General features: G+C 29.4%; 1 pseudogene; it reads right to left on the bottom strand.

The window, feature by feature from the left end:
• Window positions 1–246: 246 nt before the first annotated feature.
• LOC148760929 (large ribosomal subunit protein P1-like) lies at window positions 247–715 on the bottom strand (annotated as a pseudogene).
• Between the last annotated feature and the right edge of the window lie 6,815 nt (window positions 716–7,530).

Here is a 7,530-nt window from a genome sequence, read left to right as displayed (position 1 = left end):
CGAAAATCCTTTAAACATACAAAGATTTCTAAACTTAAATCAACATAAATACAAACAACAATATTGAGAGAAAAAGAAATTAAACCAAGCAAGATCCATCATGTGATATCATCAATTTATGAAAAAAGTTAGGTAAATTAAGAATTCTCAACATTTCAAACAAAATTCGACAAAAGTTCAAGATGTTTCCTAATTTTTCACAAAAATGGAAAAGAAAAGAAAACAAATCCAAACTGGAAGATATGCCTAATTAAACAAGCTAAAACCCATGTCATCATCACTTTCTTCTTTTTCATCTTCCTTTTTCTTTTCAATAGTAGAGGCAATAATGGCAGCATTAAAACCGACGTCGACGGAAGTAACAACAGCAACAAGGGCAACACCACCACCAAAATTAACATTCATGACAAGACCATCAATGCTCTTCCCCTCAAGCAACCTAGCGAAAAGACTTGGCTAATAAGGTCTGACGATCACATTCACCGCCTTCACCAAAGTCATTATTTTCTCCTCTTACATCATATCATTAAAAATAAATAAAGCAATAAAACAAGGAGCAAAATATATATTGAGATAAAGAAAACAAAATTGAATTATTAATGAGAATTGAAATAGTTATTAAGAGTTTGAAAGGGAGAGGGTTTATAGTGATTAAGATTCCACTGTTGTGGAGGATCAAAGTGGCTTAAATGCAGGCAAGTTTCTTGGTAGCCATTGTACCCAAGTTTTCAACAATAAATCTGTGAAATTAATATAATTAGTATATTCATAAGTAATCGATTTAAAAAATTGTTATGATGTGTAAAATTATTAAATAACTATAATATTGAGCCTTTTAATTTCATTTTTGTCAAAGCATTCAATTTTAGTTGCTTTTTTTTAATAATTTTCATACCAAAATCTTGTAGCTTGTTTCATTAGTATTACAATTATTGCACTCATTTATGAACTATGGTTGTTTTTGTCAAAAACATGAATGGAATTGTTGGGTTTTTGTCTTGAATTGTGTTAAATACAAAACAATTATTTGACTTGCAAATATACCAACCGTATGCCTCAAACCCCAACTTAAGTGGTGTACCTGTTTTAGTCTTTTGGGAACTAAATCTTTTATCTAATAACTTTTCATCTAATCATGTCAACACTAGCTTCAAGCATTTCATGCATGAACATTGCTTAGAAGCTAGCCACCAAAAGCCCTAGTTACCTTTCAACGCCAAGATGAGCACAAAGGAAAGTGCAATAAAACCAAGTTTAATGCTTAATCATTGTGGGGTCTCATTCCCACTTTCAATTCTAAGCAAAAATCAACATAATATCACAAAAGAAAGAAAAAAAGGAAAAACAACAAGTAAAAAGAAAACAAGAGGTTTTCCTTTTAAGAAATCTTCTTTTTTGGGATAGTTATCTTTTTTAGATCTAGGAAAATCAGAATGGATTTTGAAAAAAATAGATTCTGATTACGGGAAAGAGGATGAAAAAAAAAAGAGTTTTGTGGTGTTTTTTTTTTTGAATTCTCAACCACCAGAGACTAGAGGCCGAGGGAGGGGGGCTAGTAAGGGCCCCTACCCCCCCAAAGTTTAAAAGGTTTATAAATTTTTCTTTGTTTTGTTTTAAATATTTTTAATTTTACTCTTAATTTTTTAAAAATTTTATAGTTCCGTCCCCCAAAGATTAAATTTTTTATTTTTGCCCCCCTCAAACTTAAAATGTTAGCTTAGCCTTTGTTGGAGACTAGAGGTCGGAATCTGGGTTTGAGGGAAGGTAGTATTGGGGAGAGAAAGGCGAGGCAAATAGAGAAAGGACAGTTAGAGAGAGAATGAGAGAAGGAAAAATGGGAAAAAAAGAATTAAATGTTTTAAATAGCCTTACCAAAATGGCATAGTTTTTGGTGAATGATAGAAGAAGGAAAAAAAAAGTCACATCGACACCATCTGATGCGTCAGCACCACGTTAGCATCGTTAGTGTTTAATTTGGACGGAGTCACTCATAAAGATATATTCAATTGCACACAATGTCAAAGTATATGGATTAAATTAACCAGATTTTAGATAGAGAGATTAAATTGAACAAAATATTATAATGCAGGGACTTCCTAAATACTTTTACCATTAAAAATATTATCTTCACACCATCAACTTCTGCTCGATACACCTTTCTTGCATTTGCCGTTTCTAACTTCTCTTACAAAACTTTCACAATAATATAGGCACATGTGATATAAAGCATATTAGCATCCCTAAGTTTCAAGCTGCCATAATGGACTTTATTTCCTTTCCCCATAGCTTCCTTCCATTTTTTAATTAAGTGTCAGTGGAATTGAGATAATTATACTTACCTAAATTACGTTATATTAGTATAATTAAGTTAGTCAAATGAAGACAATTATTTGACTATCTCGGATTATATTTCAAGAGAAACTTCATCTAATTTGTCAAGTTTGTTGTTAGAATCCTCTTTCGGTGATGATAAGGCTAAAAGAAGTTCATAGCAGTTATGTGAAAAAAAGATGGATGAGCACCACGAGTCATATGTTGTCAAATGTATTCCTTCCAAAATGCATTTGAAGTTGCATGCTCATACCCTAAAAAATGATTTGATAGTTCTTATTAATGTAGATTGTTGCCATTTTATTAGGCAATAAAAGGAAATTCAAGGTAATTGATTAATGTCTATATGATCATAATTCAAGAATATGTCCACTAAAAAAGAAAAATACAAGAATAAAAAACGGAGCAAACGCATTCTAGGCTATCAGAACAATGAATAGCAAATACATATTTCAAGGTACAATATTTCAAAGAACAAAAGAATCATCGTAAAATAGATAAGTAAACATGAGTATTAGTAAGATTGATGTTCTTTAGTTTTGGGATATTCTTGTTGGTCCCAAAGAGCGTGCTAGAGGGGGATGAATAACACTTTTGGAATGACACTAAAATTCTTTCCAAGTAAAAAGCTGATTAAAGAAATTTGAAAATGAAAGTTTAAAGCTTGCTGGAGGAATGATTTAAGTACTAAGAGTAAGAAGAAAATAAAAAAAGGTAGACAAAACATAATGATTTATAGTGGTTCGGTCCCCTTGACCTACATCCACTACCTTGATCTCCAAATCAAGGGTTTTCAAACCAATTCACTAAAATCAGTGGAATTCCCAAGCTTCCACCAAACTTTTACAATGGCTTTTCACAAGCTCAGCCACAACCTTTAACAATAGTTTTTCACGAGATAAACTAAAACCCAAAACTAATTTTTCTAAGGTTTAGTTAGAACCTACCACAACAACCAAGCTAACCCAAAGCTTGATCAACCCCTTAGAGTGTCTCTCACACTTTAAGTAAACAGAAAATAAAGAAAAGATGAAGTACAATTGATCACTTAGCTGATCTAAGATGTACAAAGTTAAGTTCAAACACTTTTTCAAAGGATGGGAGTGAAATACAAGTGTAAAGAGAAATGTTTTGGTCTTTTAGGCTCAAAATCACTTTGGATAACTTTTTTATCTTGTTTTTGACTGTTGGAAAGGCTTTAAATACTGGCAAAATCACTTCTACCCGTTGGAGATAGAAACTAGCTATTTTTAGCCGTTATTTTATCCTTTTGTACTTAAATTCAAATTTTCTGACAGTATGCTCTTAGTTGGCTAACAATACTTCTTAGTTGACTAAGTCTTCTCTGTCTCGCAATCAAATTTTTTACTGTGAGCTTTTAGTTGGCTAACCATACTTCTTAGTCGATTAAGTGTTCTCTGTCTTGCAATCTACTTTACTCTGTTAATCAGTTTAGAAAGACTTTGACCGATTAAGAGCTTACTGTTTCTAAAGCAACCAACTTCACCAGTTTTTCTTTGTTTGATTAATTCTTCTCTTAGCTTGGTAACGCTGATCTTCCTTTCCCTTAAACAGCCATGAGATATGTTAGTCATCCAAGACTTCTTGAATAATTCTTCACAAATTTGGTTGCCTTCATTTTGGATATTCACTTTTGGATTTTAGCTAACTAACTCCCTCGGTTAACCAACTAAAAGGTTTCTGTTTGTATCCAGCATCCGTTTAACTGATTAAATCTTGTGTTAACCAGTTAAGACTAATCTATCTTCATTAAAGCTTTTTCTTCTTTGCTTGTTTAACCAATTAACACATCTTGCAGCTGAACAAGCATCTTGACTTGCTTTCAAATGTCAAATATATTAATGAATTTAAGCTTTCTCTTGCACACTTAAACAATATAATTGACATCAATAAATGGGAACATTTTACTATCATCAAAAACACATAGAGTCAACATTCTCTATCTCCTATTTTTGATGATCACAAAACATTCCTAGATTAAGAGTGCAATGTTTATGTTCAATATGAATACTTCAAATCTTTATGCATAATGAGTTGCTCCCCTTTAGTCAATGCATCTAGTTTTCTTTACATAATATTCAACAAAACCAAAACTAAGCATCACACATACAAATTAAGCATGAAGTCTATTAAACTCTATTTAACTTAATTTTCCTTCTCTCTTTTTTCTTTTTCATCATTAAACACTCATACACCTAAGTCATACAAGCTTATAGATATAGATCAACAACTTCAAGAGCCAAGCTCATGTCTGTGTAGGAACAAATGTATGGGAGTTAAATCATTTCACAAATTGTCAAGGATTACTCAAATAATGTTCATGCAAATTTGATCATTTTGTCAAAATCAAAACTATAATAATTTTAAAGCTAACAATTCTTGGGTTGGTGATCTTAAACCCCTCGATGACAGTGATGCCTCAATGCCTTGTGGTAAGTTAACTTTCAATATAAAGTTAACTGTTTTTATTCAATTTTAACCATGAGATGACAAAAATACCCATAAAACCCTTTCAATCAAATTTAAGGCTCCCAATTTTTCTCTCTCGCCATTTGTCTGCTTTGCTCCCCATTTTTCTCTCTCGCCATCCAACCTTTTTTAATTTTACCACCATCACCATCTTTCTCTATCTATCTCTCGTCATATTGCCATATCGTTATCGATCTACAAACTAAAGAACATGACATAGAAGATAACAACAAATTCTTGAGTTATTAGTTTATATTTAGAAAATCTTTTATCATTGATCTACAGACCAAATAGCATAATATGGTGAGTAACAATAGATTCTTGAGTTTATTAGTGTTGAATTTTTCAGTTATTCAAGTCTAGTAGAATATGCCTTGGCGTGTAATAAAGTGATTCATGCCTTGGCGTATAACATCACTAGGAAGAAGGAAGCCTTGGCGTGTAATATCTGGTGCTAAAGCTTTGGCTTTGGCTTGTAATATCTGATACTAAAGCTTTAGCCTTGGTGTGTAACATTTATTGTTGAAATTTTGGTGTGTAACATCTTTTACTTTGGCCTTAGCGTGTAACATCTGGTACTAAAGCTTTAACATAGGTGTGTAACATCTGTTTCTGAAGTTTTTGTGTGCATTATCGTTTTGTTTTTTTTTTTTTGTTATGAAACAAGACGTGTAATTTGCTCCTTTGTATTTCACTATAACATAAATTCTTGAAGTTAAAAATTGCAACAATATTTTTTTTGAACTGTAAAAATATTTTTTTTAAACATAACATGTAATAACAACATTTTTTAAATATAACGTGTAACTTATTTTCTATCTTTGTATTTAATTGGGATATAAACTATTGGAGTTAAACACTTTCATGATAGAGATAAAATTTAAAATAAAAAAGAAATTTGATATGAAAATAAAATGTTTTGAAAAATTATTCAAAAGTCAACATTATTTTGGAATGAAATGGATTTTGACAAAAAGATATTATCCAAAATACTCTAAGTTGAATAATTAGCTTTTGAGTTATTTTATTTGGTACATTTTCTGTAATTGTAAGAGAAGAAAGCATAGCATGTAACAATTTTCTTTTAACAGGGCATGTAATAATATTTTTCTAATATGTGAACCTGAATATGAGAAGGTTTCATTAAGAGTAATTTTATCCAAAACTCTTTTCCCTTAGCCAAAACAATTAAAATTAAAAAGAAAGGTATTTTCGAAAACATCTTATCTTTGAGGAGTAAAAAAAATTCTCATTTTAATTTTTTATAAATAATATTTTTTTGGTTTCTTTTTTCCAATTACTACTTTATGAATAAGCTATGTTCCTATAGAGAGTTAACTTGTTAATTTTACCTAATAAAACTACAAAATAGCCTTAAATATGAAGAATTATTCTAATTTTGAATTGAATATATTTTGATAATTTTACTCAATAAAATTAACAGTTTAACCCCTTATAAGAACATAAGTTATCCATAATATTTTAATTAAGAACAACGATATCCATAAGATGCTAATTGAAAAAAAAAACACAAGATACCATTGAAAAAATTTTGAAAACACAAAAGATGTAAGTAGAGCTTTGCATAATTAATTATTATTTATTAATTATCTAAATATTTGTACAATCAAGTATATTAATGATGATCATAATCGTAATCAACAACAATAACTATAGATAATTAAATAACAATTTAAATGGTCATATATGGTCACAATTTACATAAGCATATTTATAGTTTCATGCAGACTTGGTAATTCGTGTTTCTATGTCTTAATCGTGTCGATACGATTAAGATACCAACCAAGATAAAGCTAAACACAAACTGAACACGAATAATTATTCGTGTCAGCATTTGAAATACGTACATGGATATATTTGATAACTGTGCAACACGATACGATAGGACTAACATGTTTATTAAAAGTATCTAAATTTTTTATACGACACGGTTAATAAATACAATTAATATAATTTTTTCCTAACACGTTTAACTTAAAATATTTACAATTAAACATAATTTTATTATTTAAATTTAAAATCAATAATTATAAAAACAGTTATAACAAAATATAATAACATCAAATATAATAAAATTTAACATAAATAACATGTATAAAATTCATTATCATATTAATAAATTCATAATTGACATTAAAAATGTTACTTATACACATTTAAACATGATAACGCGATTAACACAATTAATTAAACGTGTGAACTGTGTCTGACACGATTAAGATACGAAATTTTTGTATCTTAATCATGTCGACACGATTAAGATATAAAACATGATAAGGCTAAAGCTAAACCTGTTTAACTTTATATCTTCTCGTATTGTGTTCAAAATTATCAAGTTTAGTTTTATGATAACAATTTATATAGCAATATAGTCGCGAATTTCTCTCTCTCTCTCTCTCTCTCTCTCTCTATATATATATATATATATATTATACTTTTCATAAAGGTTGAGAAAAAGTTTGATTTTAGTATATTTTATAATAAAATTTTAATATTATTTTGAAAATTATTTTATAATGTTTTTTAATGACAAATTTTTTTAAAAAAAAAAGTTAAATACTCTTTTCATTTCAAATTGAATACTTGAAACATTGAATCGGTCACGATCCAGTCCATTAATTTAAAACTTGATGTATTAAGAAATGAGATGTGAGAAGTAGGGTGACGTTTGAATTGATTAAAAAATCT

The sequence above is a fragment of the Theobroma cacao genome, chromosome 9 (assembly GCF_053813885.1).
Source record: "Theobroma cacao isolate CCN51 chromosome 9, ASM5381388v1, whole genome shotgun sequence".
NCBI classification, from domain to species: Eukaryota; Viridiplantae; Streptophyta; class Magnoliopsida; order Malvales; family Malvaceae; genus Theobroma; species Theobroma cacao.
The sequence above is the reverse complement of the archived record's forward strand: the minus strand, read 5'-3'. Positions and strand labels throughout refer to the sequence as shown.